A 21,606-nucleotide genomic window follows, 5' to 3' on the forward strand; every position below is an offset into this window, starting at 1 on the left:
TGATATCTCGGGAAAGAATTTGGACTGTGTCCAAATTATTATTGGATGTACTACAACCCCTATTTTGCACTCAGTAAAAAGAGATGTTTATTCTTCTACCTTTGGCCCAGTTTTCTGACTCCTACTTCACCACATGCTAGCCATTACATCCACATGGACAGTTAACTTCACGGGGACCCCCAACTACCATCAGGCAGGGAACTCCAGCATCAGGGTATGCCCCAAGGGAAGAACAGATGTACCCTCCATTAGTCGCACTGGTCCTAGGAAGCAACAGCCTGAGGGAGATCACCGAGATACATCATATCATTAGAGCCACTACTATTTTTTGGTGGACTGAGCTTGTTGCTGTAGTGCTGCTTCCTTTGACTTCGAATGCAACCCCAATACAACTAATGAGGGCAATCAATGGCCTTGGTGGTGATGTATTAGTAATGGCCCATGACCAATGAGCCTCAGCGGTCAAGTTCCTTCTTGAAGCCACTGATTGGTTGGCAGCAGTGACATGCATATAGATGGTATATCACTACTCTGATCCAGCAGGGCTCACAAGCTTTGAAGACCAGAGGTGCAGCACTGGAAGTGAAAGGCCCTGACAAGGTGGGTAGTGTTTTTTCATTCTCAACTCATGCTTAGCCTTTTACATTTCAGACAACCCCTTAGAGTTCTGTGCATACTATATATGTGAATGTTAACCAGAGGTGGAATCTCACTTTAAATATTATCATATACACTATCCAGCATAAGGTCAGGTTTCTGATGAATTCATCAGTAGAAGCAGCTTTGCCTCCAAACAGTACAGCTCTCATGCTATATGACATCACCATTTAATGTCCAGCATCTTATGTGTTGAGGGTACCCTGGAGTCTTTTGAGGATTAGTACAAACCGGATTCCAAAAAAGTTGGGACACTAAACAAATTGTGAATAAAAACTGAATGCAATGACGTGGAGATGGCAAATGTAAATATTTTATTTGTAATAGAACGTAGATGACAGATTAAACGTTTAATCCAAGTAAATGTATCATTTTAAAGGAAAAATATGTTGATTCAACAAATCCCCAAAAAGTTGGGACAAGTAGCAATAAGAGGCTGGAAAAAGAAAATTTGAGCATGACGAAGAGCTGGAAGACCAATTAACACTAATTAGGTCAATTGGCAACATGATTGGGTATAAAAAGAGCTTCTCAGAGTGGCAGTGTCTCTCAGAAGCCAAGATGGGTAGAGGATCACCAATTCCCACAATGTTGCGCAGAAAGATAGTGGAGCAATATCAGAAAGTTGTTACCCAGCGAAAAATTGCAAAGACTTTGCATCTATCATCATCAACTGTGCATAACATCATCCGAAGATTCAGAGAATGTGGAACAATCTCTGTGTGTAAGGGTCAAGGCCGTAAAACCATACTGGATGCTCGTGATCTCCGGGACCTTAAACGACACTGCACCACAAACAGGAATGCTACTGTAAAGGAAATCACAGAATGGGCTCAGGAATACTTCCAGAAACCATTGTCAGTGAACACAATCCACCGTGCCATCCGCCGTTGCCAGCTGAAACTCTACAGTGCAAAGAAGCCATTTCTAAGCAAGATCCACAAGCTCAGGCGTTTTCACTGGGCCAGGGATCATTTAAAATGGAATGTGGCAAAATGGAAGACTGTTCTGTGGTCAGACGAGTCACGATTCAAAGTTCTTTTGGGAAATCTGGGACGCCATGTCATCCGGACCAAAGAGGACAAGGACAACCCAAGTTGTTATCAACGCTCAGTTCAGAAGCCTGCATCTCTGATGGTATGGGGTTGCATGAGTGCGTGTGGCATGGGCAGCTTGCATGTCTGGAAAGGCAGCATCAATGCAGAAAAATATATTCAGGTTCTAGAACAACATATGCTCCCATCCAGACGTCATCTCTTTCAGGGAAGACCCTGCATTTTTCAACAAGATAATGCCAGACCACATTCTGCATCAATCACAACATCATGGCTGAGTAGGAGAAGGATCCGGGTACTGAAATGGCCAGTCTGCAGTCCAGATCTTTCACCTATAGAGAACATTTGGCGCATCATAAAGAGGAAGGTGCAACAAAGAAGGCCCAAGACAATTGAACAGTTAGAGGCCTGTATTAGACAAGAATGGGAGAGCATTCCTATTTCTAAACTTGAGAAACTGGTCTCCTCGGTCCCCAGATGTCTGTTGAGTGTTGTAAGAAGAAGGGGAGATGCCACACAGTGGTGAAAATGGCCTTGTCCCAACTTTTTGGGGATTTGTTGACACCATGAAATTCTGATTCAACATATTTTTCCCTTAAAATGGTACATTTTCTCAGTTTAAACTTTTGTTCCGTGATTTATGTTCTATTCTGAATAAAATATTAGAAGTTGGCACCTCCACATCATTGCATTCAGTTTTTATTCACGATTTGTATAGTACCCCAACTTTTTTGGAATCCGGTTTGTACTTTGAGATGATGGAAGTAGAGGGGGGTCCTGGGTATATTCTGATGGGTAATTGAACAGTGTCATTAGAGATGAACGAAGTTTGAAAAATTTGATTTGGCCCATTCACCGAACCTCAACAAGAAATTCAATTTGTTCCACGAATCACTATAAATCATGTATACCCAGGCCTCTCAGTGTGAAGGGTTGGAAGTCAACCGTTTCCTGACCGCCCACAGTATATCTACATTGGCGGCTGGGCATTTCAAAAATGGTGCCCGCTGGCACATGCATTGGGCGCCATGGCTGCCGGATGTCTGCTGTTTTAAAGAGCAGAAACTCAGCATTAAAGTCATTACTTACTTTTAACCCTTTATATGCTGCTACCCCATACCAGCAACACCCCCTGTTTGGTCACCATATTATATGGCAGCTAGTTTTCAGGCTCCTGTCCCTTATGGCAATAATGCAGCGGCCATGTTTGATCCATCCACCATGTTAACCCTAATACATTTTGAAAGCAAAATACCATTAGTTTCATAGTATGGAGGGATCCCAGACCTTATGGGGGGATCCACATGGTTAAAAATGTTGGTTGCACTGCACAGTGACGTAGAATTTGTTTAAAAATTGTCATGGCTGTCAGCGTGACGCAGAATAAAATTTTCACTAAAAGAACGTGTTAGCTAGGAATGATCTGTGTAGGGTCCAGAGGGTGTAGCGATTTGTCTGGTAATACCATAAATGACTGCAATAACGACGCAGACTAATTTTTTTGCTAAAAAGAATTAAGTACAATGAATTTGGGTTCAGTTGATGGAGAGATTTTTTTGTGGCTTATTCCAATAACCAACGAGACGCCTCAGTGCTAAATAACTATTTGACCACAGGTGGTCCATGTCCAACATCTTCGAAGGACAAGTGGCAGTCAACAATAACAGGTTTGTGATGCCCTTAGATGTCCGGGGCTGCATGTGCGCTACACTGAAGGGATCGCCGTGTGTCTACCCTTCAATGAAAACGGATAACCCTCTCAACGCTGTTTGTCATAGGGATTGGGGATTGCAATACAGATTGTATTAGCGATATAGAGTTTGGGACCCAAACTCTATATCGCTAATACAATCTGTGCAAGGCACTTGTGCAAGGCAAAATATTTAACTAACTATATCATTCAAATAATGGACTAAGTCCTCATGCACACGACCGTTTTTTTTAAGGTCTGCAAAAACGGGGTCCGTAGGTCCGTGAGTCAAGTTTGCCATTGAAATGATAGGAAATAACGGACACGGATCACGGACGCGGATGACAATCTTGTGTGCATCCGTGTTTTTTCACGGACCCATTGACTTGAATGGGTCCGTGAACCGTTGGCCGTGAAAAAAATAGGACAGGTCAGATTTTTTTCACGGCCAGGAAAAACGGATCACGGATGCGGCTGCCAAACGGTGCATTTTCCGATTTTTCCACGGACCCATTGAAATTCAATGGGTCCACGAAAAAAACCCGAAAACGGCACAACGGCCACGGATGCACACAACGGTCATGTGCATGAGGCCTAACTCTGAATGTCAGAGCAGTAGACCGTGATGTACATGATGAGATATTACACCTGCAGCCGCAGTAATTAAACTCCAGCATGTATTAAAAAGTCATGAAGTTAAGAAACTCGTAGTTGGATCTTTAAACATGGCCTAATACTGATGCTATGTAACGCAACAATTAACAGACACCAATACCCTATGATAAATTTGGCTCTACTGCTCATTTGAACAGGGTGAAATATTTATCTGTGGCCTAATACTGACGCTATGTAATGCAACAGCTAACAGAATGCACTCGCTGTGATAAATTTGGCTCCACTGCCCAGTTGAACATGGAGAAATATTACACCGTCCAGGAATATAGACGCAACGTAACAGTTTTGCTAATATAACGGATTAACTCTGAATGTGGGTAGAACGTGCTGCACACAGCGATATATTACACCTGCCTTATATACTGAGGCACACTGGGGGAGATTTATCAAAACTAGTGTAAAGGAAAACTGGCTTAGTTGCCCATAGCAACCAATCAGATTACACCTTTCTTTTTCCAGAGGAGCTATGCAAAATGAAAATTGGAATCTGATTGGTTGCTATGGGCAACTAAGCTGTTTTTCTTTTACACTAGTTTAGATAAATCTCCCCCACTTACTGTATGAGTAACATAACGGATTAACTCTTAATTTGGGTGCAGTAGAATGTCATGCACGTGGCAATACACTCAATGTGCAGTTTGCCTATCGTCTCAACACCGTCTCCCTCTTCAAATTTTCTCCTTTAAACCAGTTTTCAGCAACACTGTCCCTATAGCATGAGCGCTTCCCATGTCTCTCCCGATGCTCAGCTCACAGGACAATGATGGAGACCGCGCAGGATGAGGGCAGTGGCATCACAGGGGATAGCTATCTGCTGATTGGATAGCTGCACAGCAATACTTACACTTTATGACATGTGCAGCAGCCACTGATTCATTACCACAAAGTGTGAGGAAATTTGGCTTTGTGGCAAATCAAATTTTTCCTAAACTTTGCATCAAATTCCACTTCAAATGCTTTGAACACTAATTGTGTTCTGTACCAGTTTATGTAAGACAATTCTCTGTGCCGCAGACATAAGTGTATAATGAAGCGCCAGCATGCCAGCCTGGACTCAGAACTGGAGGAGATAGTAGTGGAAATTCCAGGCACCAAATACTTTATACTATCATATAAATATGGTTCAGGCAGAGGTTTGGTGATTATAACAGTTTTAACCAGTGATCCGGTTCTTTCTAGTACCCTTTATGGCAGAGAGGACAGAGAGACACTTTACTGTTGTGAGAGGAAACATTACTATCATACCCTTCCAAACTTGGAGACGGTTTGGCCAGCTGTACGTGAACTTTACATCCCTAAGCCCAAGAACGGCAGAAGCTTATCAAGTACCACATTGCATGCCAAAGGCTCTGAAGAAAGACTTTAGAGAGACACAGAGAAGGAGCACTACAACCTGGTGTCCAAATGCCTGTATTGCGGAAGGATTGCACTGCAGTGTTATATGCCATGGAACTGTGCCTTCTCATTGTCTGAGGCACTACTACTCCTATCCTGCATTTTAGTAAAGAGAGAGTTATTTATTAATACCAGCTGGTTATTGTCTCCACAATTCGCTGGCTATTGCACCTGCCCTCCTGCCTTGCACCCATACCAACACCTAACATCAAGGGCACCCCAACTACCAACAAGGAAGAGCCAAAATACCAGGGTGTGCCCAGTGAAGAAACGGTGTTCCCTCCAGTCACTGCATTGCCCCAGGGATTGCCAGAGGGAGAGATTGCCACTGTGAATTGTGAGTACTGCTGCCGCCAACATAGCCACTGCCATGCCATCCCATCGACTTGTCTCTGGATCGAGGCAATTGTGCTGACTCACAGGTTCCAAGAGCAGTGAGTCAGCTGGTAAAAAAATCTGATCTGAAAATGCGGCCAACATCCAGGAGGTAGAAGAGAACAAAAAGTGATCTATAGAACAAAGGTTGGCATGGAACATCTACAGTAATGTCTGTATCACATCTGAGATGGCAGGTAACAGAGGTGCGGCGCAGAGGGGAGGGAAGAGGAGTACCCTTCCACTAGGGAGATAGAGGAGTAGTGACCCCAAGCTCATCTGGCACAGGCACCTGGCTGCCCTGACGTCCCTAGATGGGCTGCTAATCCGTACGCCGATCACGTGCCAAGTCCAAGGTTTACAATGAAATAAGCTCTAGGTAGTGAGTAGGGCGGTGGGAGCACTAGTCCTCACCACTGACACCTAGAGTAAGAACAGGGAAAGGACAAACAACACAAATACAATCTACAATCCCGAAGGGAGACAACAAACAGGAGACAACAACAGGAGTGAACCGGAGAGCCGACAGCACCAGTTCCAACAGCTCCACAACAACTCCAACTCCACTAGAGGTCAGAACAGAAGATCTGGAAAGAAGGTCTATATCTGGCAACAAGGGAAACAGAAAGGGAGAATATATAGTAGCTGGAAGTGGCTGACAGAGAACAACTGAAAGGAAAAGCTACAGATTCCTAACTGGGACAAAAAGGATCGCAAACCTAAGCAGGAAAACCTGGACCGGAATCTATTCTCACCATGGAGGTCATGGAGTGATCCATTGAGAAATTGAGCGCGTAGCCACTTGCTGCAACCTTCTGACCCCAGGCACAACAAGGTCAGCGATAGGTCGTGACACCCTCGTGACAGTCTGAAGTAGAAAGAGGATAAGAGGAGTAAGATGGAGAAAATCTAATTCCTTATGTTTTTATGAAGAGTTTTGTTCTTCCAACCTCTCCAATAATCCCATCTGTTGCAGATTACATATGGATGTGGGAATGGAACTCGGATATGTCTGCATGAGGCTAGATAGATAGATGTACAAGTAAATAGTGGAAGTTCTTTACAGGTTTGTGTTATCCTTTACCCTAAGTTCACACCTGAGCGTTTTACAGCGCGTTCCTACGCGCTGTAAAACGCTCAACAAGGAGAAACCAATGCTTCCCTATGGGAATGGTTCTCACCTGGGCGTTTTACAGCGCGTACGATCGCGCTGTAAAACGCCCGACGCTCCAAAAAGTTCTTGAGCTTCTTTGGGGCGTTTTGTCGCGCGTTCCTGTACATAGACTTTCGGGAACACACGACAATGGGCGTTCGCTTGTCTCTGTATGCGCGATTGCAAACGCCCGTACAATCGCGCATACAGAGCGCTCCTTTCGGAACGCTCAGGTGTGAACCCAGGGTTAGGGCCCAGCCCTATTCTCTCTAAGGGCACTATAACAGCTGCATATTACATTAGATATGCGGTAAAGAGCAAATTTCCCTCTCTCGCTACAATCTTGTCCTATGTATCAGCTATATATGATCAGGAGGACCATTAAGAGATGCTGAAAGGGCTTGGGGAATTTAAGCCTCATGAATACTCTTAAAGGGGTTTTCCAAGGCTTTATAACTGATGACCTGTCCAATGGATAGGTCATCAGTATCTGATCGGTAGGGGTCCCGGGTGTCAGGTTGTTCGAGAATGCTCCTGACCGTGTCGTGGTCATCTTGCTTTCCTTAGGCCAGTGCCATCATGTTCATTGTTCATGTGGCCTAGGAGCAGCTCAGACCCATAGAAGTAAATCTGCAATACCAAGCACAGCCGCTATACAATGTGGTGCCAAGCCCATGCATCAGGGAATTGGAGCTCTCCTACACACCGTACACACTCCATCAGAGCATAAACGCAAACACAGGAGGACTATTTTCAGTAGTGGAACTTGAGTGGTATATAGCTGTAATAATACCCTATTCAGGATTCCCCAGGTGGACACTGTGGGGGGACATTTATTAAGATTTCCGAATTTTACGGCGATCTTAATCCTACTACGCAGCAGGTGGATGCACCGAAGGTATGTAGAGGCGCAGGTGTAAATCAGATAATAAATAACCGCCTATATGTTTATTGTCTCCTGGGAGGCATTTGAGGGAACCAATGTGTCTCACCTTCTCCACCTAATTTCTGCCTAGCTTTACAAGAAGGGGTTTTATTACATTCTCAATAAATTATTTATTATTTTTTATTTTTAAAGTGTTTCATTGTGCAGTGAGTAATATGAATTCAGAGACACAAACCACCTTATCTTCTTCAGTGAGATCCAAGGTTTAATACATTTCTAAACATGAGTTTAATAAAGGTTTAGGAAATAAAAAATACAATTTTAAAATAGTGCAAAAAACTGCCTTTTCCCCTACAAAATGCTTTATCATGGTTTAAAAATTAAAACAATAAGAAACTATGCATAATTGGTCTGTCACGACCCAAATTTTAAAAGGATCCAGTTATCTAACCTGCATGTTGTAAAAAAATAAATAAATAAATAAACCCCCCAAAAATAGAAAGATTGATGTTTTTATAGTCCCCATCTCTCAAAAAACTGAATAAGGCAAGGGCTACACAGCGACAGTAGTCGCACAACACCTGTCGCGGCCAGGATGGCTGAGCAGCAGTGATACTATAGTCGCTGTGTAGCCCTTGCCTAAAAAGTGACCAATGTACCATATACGCAAAAATGGTACAAATAAAAACTGCAGCTCATGTTGCTAAAAACAATACCTCATACAGCTCCATTGGCTGAAAAAAAATTGCCTTTCAGGAAATAGAAACACAAAAACAAATTATTTTTAAGTGCTTTAAAGGGGATTTCCAGGAGAAGAATATTGATGACCTATCTTTCAGAATTGGGTATCACTACCTGATCGGTTAGGTCCCACTCCCAGCACCCCCAATGATTAGGGCAGTGACATCACGTTCATTGATCACGTGGCCTATGAGCAGCTCAGTCTCATTCTAGTGAATGGGCCTGGGTTGCAGTACGAAGCACAATCACTATACATTGTACAGCGCTGTGCTTGAGGGAAGGCCAGTGCGCTCACTATAGCACTAAGGACTCTTTAAACAGCTGATGAGTGGAGGTGCTGGGAGCTCGATTCCCACCAATCACATATTGATGACCAGACCTGAGGATAGACCATCAATCTTCTACTCCCAGAATGAATTATCATGCTCCTACTAACATAAAAACATCAAGAACTACTTAACACTCATACCACTTTACAGTTCATATTACATATAGGGACTCTACTTAGCACCTGCCACTCACAATGTAAATATCTGCCATCAGTGCCCTGGGCATCACACAGTAGGTTTAGCGTAATGACATTTTCTGATGGAGGTTAATGTAAGCAAATGCCTTTAAGTCAGTGGTGCTGCTAATTGTATATACTAACCACACAAGCTGTCATCGGTCACTAGCTTTTAAATGGGGAATGGAAGTTAAAAATAGCTGAGGAATTGTCTGATTACTGTAAAAGCCCTGCATGGGTCACGTCTCCTGTCATTTGACACCTGTTTAGTCTTGCTGACAAAAATACTTAGAGAATCTGTCATTAAAAAGCAAGTACCGTATTTTTCGCCCCAAAAAGACGCTCCGGCCCATAAGACGCACCTAGGTTTTTGGGGAGGAAAATAAGGAAAAAAAATATTTTTAACCAAAAGGTGTGCTTTTGGTGGGTTTGGAACCAGTGGCGTCGCCAGGGGGGGGCCAGAGGGGGCCACGGCCCCCCCAACATCATGCTGGGCCCCCCCATGTGCCCCCCCCCAACTAAAATGCGCCCCCCCCCCTGCTGCCAGCAGCATTCACTTGACTGATCCGAGTTCAGCTCAGCTCAGTCACAGTCTCTCTCACCTCACGCTGCTGGCAGCAGGGACGCAGGGAGCCGAAGCCTGAGGGAGGGACGGGGAGGAGCGTAATATGATCTCAGAGTGGAGGCTGCTTCTGCCAGCCCCACCCCTCCCCGCCCACCAACCAATCACCGACCAGAGCTGAGGGGGCAAGGCAAGCACAGCACACCAGCAGCTCTCTGAATCGAGTCGTCTGAGTCACACAAGTGCAGGGAGTCTAAGAATAGAAAGGAATCGAATGAGTCACAAGTTAAAAGAATCTAAAGATCCGACTTAGTTTGTGACTCATTCGATTCAGTGAGTCAGAGGGTAGAACAGGTTGGCTACTTTCACACTTGCGCTTGATCGGATCCGTTCTGAACGGATCCGATCATATTAATGCAGACGGAGGCTCCGTTCAGTACGGATCCGTCTGCATTAATAACTTACAAAAAATTCTAAGTGTGAAAGCAGCCTGAGCGGATCCGTTCAGACTTTCAATGTAAAGTCAATGGGGGACCGATCCGCTTGAAGATTGAGCCATATGGTGACCTCTTCAAGCGGATCCGTTCCCATCGACTTAGGCCCCATGCACACGGCCGTGTTTCACGGCCGTGTGCGGGCCGTGGAACCGCGGCCTGGATCCCTCCTGAGAGCAGGAGCGCACGGCGTCACTGGTTGCTATGACGCCGTGCGCTCCCTGCTGCCGCCGCAATACAGTAATACACTGGTATAGATCATACCAGTGTATTACTGTATTGTGCCGGCAGCAGGGAGCGCACGGCGTCATAGCAACCAGTGACGCCGTGCGCTCCTGCTCTCAGGAGGGATCCAGGCAGCGGTTCCACGGCCCGCACACGGCCGTGAAACACGGCCGTGTGCATGGGGCCTTACATTGTAAGTCTGAACGGATCCGCACGGCCAGGCGGACAGCTGAGCGCTGCAAGCAGCGTTCAGCTGTCCGCCTGTCCGTGCGGAGGCGAGCGGAGCGGAGGCTGAACGCCGCCAGACTGATGCAGTCTGAGCGGATCCGCTCCATTCAGACTGCATCAGGGCTGGACGGAGGCGTTTGGGTCCGCTCGTGAGCTCCTTCAAACGGAGCTCACGAGCGGACCGACGAACGCTAGTGTGAAAGTAGCCTTACACTGAGGCTGAGGCTGCTTTTGTTGCAGCAGTGATAAGATTAAGGGACAGGAGAAGTGACAGATGACACAAGAGTTTAGATTACAGGTTGAATTAAATTAACCGTTTAGAATCAAATTGGCTTCTCAGGAGATATATATGTTAAAGGCATCTCATTCAGTAGCTATATAACTAAGGGCCCTTTCACACTTGCGTTGTCCGGATCCGGCGTGTACTCCACTTGCCGGAGGTACACGCCGGATCCGGAAAAACGCAAGTGTACTGAAAGCATTTGAAGACGGATCCGTCTTCAAAATGCTTTCAGTGTTACTATGGCAGCCAGGACGCTATTAAAGTCCTGGTTGCCATAGTAGTAGTGGGGAGCGGGGGAGCGGTATACTTACAGTCCGTGCGGCTCCCGGGGCGCTCCAGAATGACGTCAGAGCGCCCCATGCGCATGGATGATGTGTACATGCGATCACGTCATCCATGCGCCTGGGGCGCCCTGACGTCACTCTGGAGCGCCCCGGGAGCCGCACGGACGGTAAGTATGCCTCTCCCCGCTGCACTTTACCATGGCTGCCAGGACTTTAGCGTCCCGGCATCCATGGTAACCATTCAGAAAAAGCTAAACGTCGTATCCGGCAATGCGCCGAAACGACGTTTAGCTTAAGGCCGGATCCGGATCAATGCCTTTCAATGGGCATTAATTCCGGATCCGGCCTTGCGGCAAGTCTTCAGGATTTTTGGCCGGAGCAAAAAGTACTGCATGCTGCGGTATTTTCTCCAGCCAAAAAACGTTCCGTTCCGGAACTGAAGACATCCTGATGCATCCTGAACGGATTTCACTCCATTCAGAATGCATGGGGATAATCCTGATCAGGATTCTTCCGGCATAGAGCCCCGACGACGGAACTCTATGCCGGATCCGGACAACGCAAGTGTGAAAGGGGCCTAAGGGTGGGTTCACATCACCTTTATGGATTGTACTGTCAGTGTCAGACTGTTGTCACTGTGGGTAACAATGCACAACAGACAACAATTCACATTGCACACCACAGTGACAGCTCCTGACTCCTGTCTGACTCCTGACTCCTCCTGTCCGGCGTCAGCCTCAGCTTCCCTTTACTATAATAAATCACTCAATACTAGTAATCAGAGTTCAGAGAGAGCTGAAGAAGACGAGCCGACTGCACTGAGTCAGCAGCGCAGAAAGTAGTGAGTGAATCGAATGTATCAAGCATCTGCGCATGCGCACCGGCACCTAGAGTCTTCGGTTCACTTGCGAGTCAGCTCAGCAGTCTGACTCACCAAGTGAACCGAATATCCGATTCATGAATTGGTTCATTTGAATGAGCTGATTCAAATGAACCGATTCACCTAAAAGATCCGAACTTCCCATCACTAAGCGGCGGTGCAGGGGAGGGAGAGGCGTGTCCCTTCCCCTTGCTCTGATAGGCTGCAGGCACTAGACCGGCAGCCTATCAGAGGCCGGCGCAGGCGCGCGATGACGTCATCGCGCCGCCTGAGCCATACAGCGTGGGACACAGGCCAGAAGAGGCCTGCATCGCATCGCTGACACTGAGGTAAGTATAATTTTTTATTTTTTTTTTACAATAGTGATACTTGGGGGGGGGGGGGGAACGACTTACCTAATAATGGCACATGATGGGGGGGCTTACTTAATAATGGCACATTGGGGGGGACTTACTTAATAATGGCACATGAAGGGGGGGGGGGTACTTACTTAATAATGGCACATGATGGGGGGCCTTAATACTGGCACATGATGGGGGGGCTTAATACTGGCACATGATGGGGGGGACCTAATACTGGCACATGATGGGGGGACCTAATACTGGCACATGATGGGGGGCTTATTACTGGCACATGATGGGGGGCTTATTACTGGCACGTAATGTGGGTCTTATTACTGGTACGTGGAGTCATCTACGGGGGCACTAAGAAGGGGTAATTTATAGTTGCAAAATTATGGGGGACATTGAGGGCATCTACTGGGGCATTTTATACTGGTACATTAAGGGGGCACTAGGAGGAAGGGGGAGAGGAGCACTATGGGGCATTTACTGGGGGCACTATATAGGGGTATTTTATACTGGCACATTATGGGGGACATTAGCTCAACTGGGGGCATAAGGGGGTATTTTTTGCATTGTCACATTAAAAGGAGAATTATTTCTACTGGGGGGCATTATGGTGGGCTTTATTACTCCCACATGGTATGACCCCTAGTAGCAGCACCAGCCTCTCCCTGCTCTGCTATTCCTCTGCCTCTTCTCCAAATCCTTATTATGAAATCTTTCTCATTAGGATAAAACACATCAGCTCCGCCGAGCCCCCAGCCAAAGTGTGGAAGTGGCGTCCGAGACCCCCAAGGGCCAAGCCAAGTAACTGTAAGTCTTCATGTCAAATATGTTTGTTATACACGTATAGCCTACACTGTGCCCCACAATATACAGTATACCGCCACGCTGTGCCCCACAATATATAGTATACCGGTACACTGTGCAGTCTGTTCTATAAGCACCCTTGTTCTGTGGCGGTGGACAGAAAATAATCTGGAAGTGCCCCTCCCGAGACCAGGTTCTGGATCCGCCACTGGTCTGGAACGCTCACAGGAGTGTACATTTCTTCTAAACTGTAATCCGTATCCTCTGACCTGCAGAAATCAGCACTCGCTCGATAAGAACTAACAGGCAGTACCTGTAGGCTGTAGCCTGGCCCTGTTTCCGAAGCTAGCCGAGTGGTGTAAGGTTAAGGTACTAGTAGAGATGAGCGGCCGCTTAATCCTGATTTAAAGTTAAAGTTACTGCAGGATATGGATTACGGTTTAGAAATGTCAAATGTACACTCCTGTGAGTGGCGGGGAGGGGGATCTGTGGATGACACTGTTATAGGGAGGGGGATCTGTGGATGACACTGTTATGGAGGGGGAAATGGGGATGACACTGTCATGGGGTGGATCTGTGGATGACACATATAGCATAAGATGCTATACATTACACGGTATGTGGCATCCACAGATCCCCCCCATAGCAGTGTCATCCACAGACAGCTGGACTTTTCTTCCCTGTTGCGGTTTTAGGTATTGGGTAAAGTATCGCAGCATTTCTAAGTGTACTTGTCTAAATGTATCGTTGTTATAGCTGCCCCCCCTACTTTTGTCCTGGCCCCCAGTGTGCCCCCCCAAAATTTGAAAGCTAGAGACGCCACTGTTTGGAACTAATGGTGGTCTGTGGATGGCACTATTACTGGGGATCTGTGGATGACGGACACTGTTATGGGGGGATCTGTGGATGACAGACACTGTTATGGGGGGGAACTGTGGATGACGGACACTGTTATGGGGGGATCTGTGGATGACGGACACTGTTATGGGGGGATCTGTGGATGACGGACACTGTTATGGGGGGATCTGTGGATGACGGACACTGTTATGGGGGGATCTGTGGATGACGGACACTGTTATCGGGGGATCTGTGGATGACGGACACTGTTACAGGGGGGATCTGTGGATGATGGACACTGTTATGGGGGGATCTGTGGATGACGGACACTGTTATGGGGGGATCTGTGGATGACGGACACTGTTATGGGGGGATCTGTGGATGACGGACACTGTTATGGGGGGATCTGTGGATGACGGACACTGTTACAGGGGGGATCTGTGGCTGGCACTGTTACAGGGGGGATCTGTGGATGGCACTGTTATATATGTGCCATCCACAGACCCCCACCACATAACAGTGCCATCCACAGACCCCCCCCCCAGCCCATAACAGTGCCATCCACCGACCCCCACCCCTTAACTGTGCCATCCACGGATGTTATCCACAGATCCCCCGCCGCTCCAGTATACAAATATAAAATGTCATATTCAATTAAAAGTGATTACACACCCCTCACTCCTATTAGTACTGTACATCCTAACAGCTTTAGTGGAATGCCGGCAGGCCGGACGGCCGGCGAGTCACTCACTGACGTCACTTGCCTGTGCCGCCTGCTTCATTCAGAAAGTAGGCGGCGCAGGCACGTGACATCAGGGAGTTACGCTGCCACCCGCCCGGCCTGCCTGCCGGCATTCTACTGGAGCTGTATATGTATATATAGTGTATATATGAAGTGTATATTTGTGCAGCACTTCAGCGGTGGGGCGGGGCTATAGTACAGTGACTGCACCGCCCCGCCACAATTGCCCCAGCGCCTCCTCCCAGTCCCTCCCCCGCTCGCTCGTACATTGCAGACTGCGATGTTAAACTGTCAGTATTTTTTGGGGGGAAAAGTGCGTCTTATGGGGCAAAAAATACGGTAACATATAAAGTAGGTTTTGAAAGTCTGATAGTGTAGGTCCCATCTGTTGGAAGCCACCTTGTCGTTGGTAGATTGGCCAAACAGTTTTGATCAAAAATGTGTGCACAGAGCTTGTAATTTTCATATAGTTAGTATAGCAGTAATTTCATTCAGATTTATCCATGTCTCTCTGCACATGGAGCACACTGCATATAGTTTGCTTTTACATTGCAGCCTGTACTTTATTTCAATTTGTGTGGAGGTGCTGGTCTAACTAAGTTTTTTGCATTGTATATTTGGGGGAGTGGCTCCCTCTATTTTGACCATGCACTCTCGCCCATCTGTCCAGGGCTTTTAATCAAAGTATAATATAGCTGGAATCTACATTGCCCTGAAATCTGTAGGCTTAGGCCCAGGAGACTCATGTCTGATAGTCTAGGTCCCATCTGTTGGAAGCCATCTTGCTGTTGGTAGATGGACCCAACAAACCTTTGATCAAAAATTTGCACAAAAATTACTTGTAATTTTCATATAGTAAGTATAAGCAGTAATACAATTCAGATGTATCAATGTCTCTGCACAGTGTACTGTTGAATATAGTTTGTTTGCTTTTGCATTGCAGCCATAGTAGCGTGCACCTGTACTTTATTTCATATTGTGTGGAGGTGCTGATCTAACTTTGCTTTTTGCATTGTACTTTTTGCATTTGGGGAAGTGGCTTCCTCTATTTTGACTGTGCACTCTCGCCCATCTGTCCAGGGCTTTTAATCAGAGTATAATATAGCTGGATTCTACATTGCGCAAGATTTTGTAGCCTTGGCCCAGGAGATGCACGTCTGATAGTGTACATGTCACAGGTTAAAGGTAAAGGAAAACACCAAATACACACCACAACGAATAGACAACAATCAAGGCCTCAAAAGCTAAGGAAGAGGGATGGTGACCTCCTAGTAATCCCCAGGCCTTTCCCTAACTCCTGCCAGTATGAGCAGATCCTGATGGTGGAAATACTCATACAACGGATACCTAAAGCCCTGCTAAAACTGACGAGCCCTAGGATAGGTAGCAGGGGATGAGACAGCTGGTTCTTTCCAGAATGAAGGCCTAGAAACAACACACACCAGATAATAAGAAACAGCAAAGGCAACAAGTACTTAGCTTAGGAGATGTATGGAGAAGCAGGAGATCCAAGACAAACCATGAAGCAGAAACTATCAACCGCATGGTCAGCTGTGTGAGGCGGATCTAAATAGAGCATCACCTGAGGAGTGGTGAGATCCTACCAAACAACAACATACATAGAGGAAAACAGAGAGACCTGTCAGATAGCCTCACTGTCACGGAAGGTGTACAGGAAACTAGAAGACACAAAATGAATATTCGACTGACTGGATCCAAAACTAAGGAACAAAAGGGAGAGCTCTGCATCAGACCTGACTCTCTCCCTAACTGCTCAGCCTATGCAAAAATCCCAATGGTAGATGATCGCATATCCTCGTACCTCGACTGTATAACACCTGAACACCCTATAATAGTGAGGGGACACGACCACCGGCTCCCTACACTTGATACGGAGGGAGTCAGGGTCACCTGGGATCCAGCAAACAGAAAAACACAAATGAACGAACAAAACTTATTTGTAGAAGACTAAGAAGTAGGATCAGCATGCACACACTCCAGTAAGGAATATAAACCGCAAAGTGATGCAGTATGGGGAGGGATTTAAAGGGATGCAATCAGTGCAACTACATGACAGCTGAGAGAGGATAACGAGATGAGAAAATGAAAGCAAAACAAAAGGAACCTCAAGGAGGAGGTTCTGAAGGACGTCTGTCAGAGCTTCTCAGATGTCTGGTGGGTCACAGTACAGAGGTTATCCGGTCACTGTATGGCGGTGTTATCCGGTCACTATACAGAGGTGTTATCCGGTCAATGTATGGCAGTGGTATCCAATAACTGTATAGCCATAAATGTATCGCCTTCCCTGCCCACGCCACCTCTTTTAGACCTGGCATGAGTGGGTAAAAGTTGCAGATTTTGGTGCTAAAGACCTTTGCGCCACAATCTGTGTCAGAAATATACCTAACATAGACGTATTTCTATTCAATAAATGACCCCTTCATTGTATTATTATTCCAGGGTAGGGCTAATATCTTTATATGATGTAGATTCTAGTGTATTATACTGTGCTCTGTAATTCCCAATAGATAAATGATCCTTGGGAAACACAGTCCTCATCCCTGACCACCAGGACCAGGTAGCGCTCTGGCAGTACATGTCGGCCTCCCCTCTCCGCCACGCTGCGCTGCTGTGTACTGGTGCTTATTCTGACACTAGGGCTGGGTTCACATCACATTTTTGCCATCTGTTTAATGTATACCAAAAATTTATATATTAACCCCTTCACGACTGCGATACGTTTATATACGTGATATTTGCACATGCCCTGTGCAGCTACCACATATATAAACGTTCTGGCAGCTCTTTAATCCAAGCGCTGCAAAGGGCTTAGATTAAAGCTTCTGCCCCTGCCCTAGTGCTGTCACGGACAGCATACTGTGCAGTAATGCCGACAAGGGACCAATCAGAGTGGCCCCTTGCCAACAATCGATCCGATTGGTTAGTCTGTGCAAAAATGCTGGTTTCAGGCTCTGATCTGCGCTCTGCAGATCAGAGCCTGAAATCAGATAGTGTAGATAGTGTCCTCGTGCCCCCCCCCATCTGTGCCCCCCGATCTGTGCGGCAAGCCCCCCTTGTGTCCACCTGCCACCTGCAGCTCATCTCCTGCTCTCCTGCTCCTGATGCGGTCCTCCGCCCCCTCCCCGCCCCATTTATTCTCCCCGCCCCTCCTGCCCCAGCCTCCGTCAATGTTGCTGCCAGATCGGCCGTACATCCCCCCCGCTCCCCCTTTCCAGCGCTGCCCCCGGTCCCCCTGCTGTGTGTGATGGTGGCGGCTCCATTCTTGAGCCGCCGCCATCAGCAGAGAGTGTCAGCTCTATGCTGACACTCTGCTGTAACCCCATAGATGCCGCGGTTGCGGCATCCATGGGTGTTAATAGAGGGAGGGAGCTCCCTCTCTCAACCATCGGGGCTGCCGCGCTGTGATAGCAGCACCCGATGGTTGCCATGGCAACCGGACGCTTTGCAAAAGCGTCCGCTGTTGCCACTTACAGGGCATCTAATAGTATTATACTTTGCAATGCAAGAGCATTGAAAAGTATAGTACAACCATCAGCCCCACTGGATCTTCATGATCCAAGAGGGACTTGATAAAAAAAGAAAGTGAAAATAATAAAAATGAAAAATAAAAAAATAAATAAAAATGTTAATAAAAAAAAAGAAATTGCCTTTTCCTATAGAAAAAATGAAAAAATAAAATACACATATTAGGTGTCACCGCCTCCGTAACGACCGTCTCTATAAATATATCACATGATCGACCCCGTCCGATAAACACCATAAAATAAAAAAAAACTGTGCCAAAACAGTTATTTTTGTCACCTTACATCACAAAAAGTGCAACAGCGAGCGATCAAAAAGGCTTATGACCCCCAAAATACCAATCAAACCGTCATGTCATCCTGCAAAAAATGATACCCTATTTAAGACAATCGCCAAAAAAATTAAAAAGCTATGTCTCTCAGACTACGGAGACACTAAAACATCATTTTTTTGGTTTCAGAAATGCTATTATTGTGTAAAACTTAAATAAAAAAAAGTGTGCATATTAGGTATTGCCACGTCCGTAACAATCTGCTCTATAAAACTATCACATGACCTAACTCCTCAGATGAACGCTGTAATAAATAAATGAAAACTGTTCTAAAACAGCCAATTTTTGGGTCACCTTGCCCCATAAAGTGTAATAATGAATGATCAATAAATCCTATGGACCCAAAAACGGTACCAATAAAAACCTCAACACTTTCTGCAAAAATCGAGCCCCTACACAAGACGATCAGCAGAAGAAAAAAAAACATATGGCGTTCAGAAAACCAATCCAGCAAAATCTGCCTTCCAAAAACCGTATGGCATTCCTTTCCTTCTGCGCCCTGCCGTGCACCCATACAGCAGTTTACGACCACATGTGGGGTGTTTCTGTAAACCGCAGAATCAGGGTAATAAATATTGAGTTTTGTTTGGCTGTTAACCCTCAATGTGTTAAAGAAAAAAAAATTAATAAAATGGAAAATCTGCCAAAAAAGTCCAAAGTCATCTCCATTTTCCTTTACTTCTTGTGGAACACCTAATGGGTTAACAAAGTTTGTAAAATCAGTTTTGAGTAACGTGAGGGGTGTAGTTTCTACAATGGGGTCATTTATGGGGGTATCCACTATGTAGGCCCCACAAAGTGACTTCAGACCTGAACTGGTTCTTAAAAAGTGGCTTTTGGAAATTTTCTTAAAATTTTTAAGAATTGCTATTAAACTTCTAAGCCTTCTAACGTCCTAAAAAAATTAAATGACATTTACAAAATGATGCCAACATAAAGTAGACACATGGGGAATGTTAAGTAATAAATTAGGTAAATAATTTTATTAGGTATGGCTTTCTGTTTTAGAAGCAGAGAAATAGAAATTTGGAAAATTGTGAATTTTTCCAAATTTTGGGTACATTTTGGATTTTTTCATAAATAAAGGTGAAATATATTGACTCAAATATATGACTATCATGAAGTACAATGTGTCACGAGAAAACTATCTCAGAATGGCTTGGATAAGTAAAAGTGTTCCAAAGATATTACCACATAAAGTGACGCATGTCAGATTTGTACATTTTGACCTGGACACTAGGGCATCAATGAGCCTTGGTAATGAAAGGGTTAATAACAGATGCCTCAGACTGATGCCGTACAGTGGCGTCCTATTACCATACAGTTCCGTTGTATAAAAAACATATGTTAACGTATGCATTTTTTACTGTACTCTTCAGGATACAAAAATGTGGAGTGCTGCACATTTGTATACATCAAACCGATAGGAAAAACGTGATGTGAACCCACTGGGGAGGAGGGCGGGGGACATACAAAAATTTGCTGTGGGGCCCAGTCAGTTCTAGCTACATCACTGCACATCTCCTTCTCTGCTCCAGGCCCGGCCCAGCAATGACGTCATGACGTGTGTCTCACTGCTACAGCGGGCCGGAGGAGAGAAGGAGCACAGGGAAATGAGCTGCGGTTAGTGAATGACAGGACCGCCGGCTCCCCATGCACTCCAGCAATGATAGGTATGTGAGGGGGCCACTGGGAGGTCATTACACTGTGAAGGCCCCTTACACAGTATAATGACTCCCAGTGCCCTTCATTTAGTATAATGATCCCGAATGACCCTCCATTCAGTATAATGACCCCCAGAGCCCCCATTCAATATAATGACCCCCAGTGACCACCATAATGAACCCCAGTGCTCCCTCCATACAGTATAACCCCCAGTGTGGGAGCCACTGGTGGTCATTATTCTGAATGGGGGGTGACTGTGGGGTCATTATACTGTGTGTGGGGCCACTAGGGGTCATTATACTGTGTGAAGGGCTACTAGTGGTCATTATACTGTATAGGGGCCAGTGGGGGTCATTATACCGTGTGGGAGCCACAGGGGGACATATAAATGTAAAAAAATGCCTTAAGGGGGCCCCCTGGGATTTATTGCCCAAAGGCCCACATGAACCTGGAGCCGGCCCTGACACAGGATCTATCTATCGATATTTGATATAGATAGATAATTAGATAGATGATAGATAGATAGATAGATAGTGACCTTAATTTTTTTAATTTGATAGGAAAAAGGTTACTGGGTTTGTACTACAAGGTTATGGTGGTAAATAACATAATCTAAAAAGATCGTGTCAGTAATGCAGATCTGCTAATAATACCTTGTTGTCATCACATAACCAGAGCTACTTGTAGGGTACACGGTGTCTGCATTCTGTCAGCCTGGATGAAAGGTTAAAGTGTACCTCCAGTTATACAGAAACAAATTACTAAGGGTACTTTCACACTAGTGTTATTCTTTTCCGGTATTGAAATCCGGTAAAGGGTCTCAATACCGGAAAAAAAAGCTTCCATTTTGTCCCAATGCAGGAAAGCAATCCATTCAGTATGCATAAGGATTAGGGTTGAGCGAACCCGAACTGTAAAGTTCGGGTTCGTACCGAACTTTAGGATTTTTGGACCCCGGACCCGAACCCCAACATTTCAGTAAAAGTTCTGACCTTAGAAGCCATCACAGCATGCCTACTAATGGCATGGCTGTGATTGGCCAGAGCAGCATGTGACCCAGCCTCTATATAAGCTTGAGTCACGTAGCGCTGCACGTCACTCTGCTGTTACAAGTGTAGGGAGAGGATGCTGCGTGATTTCAGGGAGAGAATAGGAGAGAATCTAACTCAGCGATCTACAGAGAAATAGTTGTGTGGGTGCAGGGCACAATCGTTTTACCCTGTCCTGAGACCATTGACCAAAAAAA

At 45.8% G+C, this 21,606-nt stretch overlaps 1 protein-coding gene and 1 non-coding gene across 2 annotated transcripts in view; one reads left to right on the forward strand and one right to left on the reverse strand.

Moving 5' to 3' along the window:
• Nucleotides 1–21,606, reverse strand: part of SYNM (synemin) — a 77,875-nt gene that overhangs the window by 46,146 nt on the left and 10,123 nt on the right. The window lies entirely within an intron of this gene.
• On the forward strand, nt 18,081–18,166 carry LOC122929861. The gene has a single exon (XR_006388076.1). It is a non-coding gene; the product is annotated as a small nucleolar RNA SNORD71 (small nucleolar RNA).

The sequence above is a fragment of the Bufo gargarizans genome, chromosome 2, assembly GCF_014858855.1.
Source record: "Bufo gargarizans isolate SCDJY-AF-19 chromosome 2, ASM1485885v1, whole genome shotgun sequence".
Classification (NCBI taxonomy): Eukaryota; Metazoa; Chordata; class Amphibia; order Anura; family Bufonidae; genus Bufo; species Bufo gargarizans.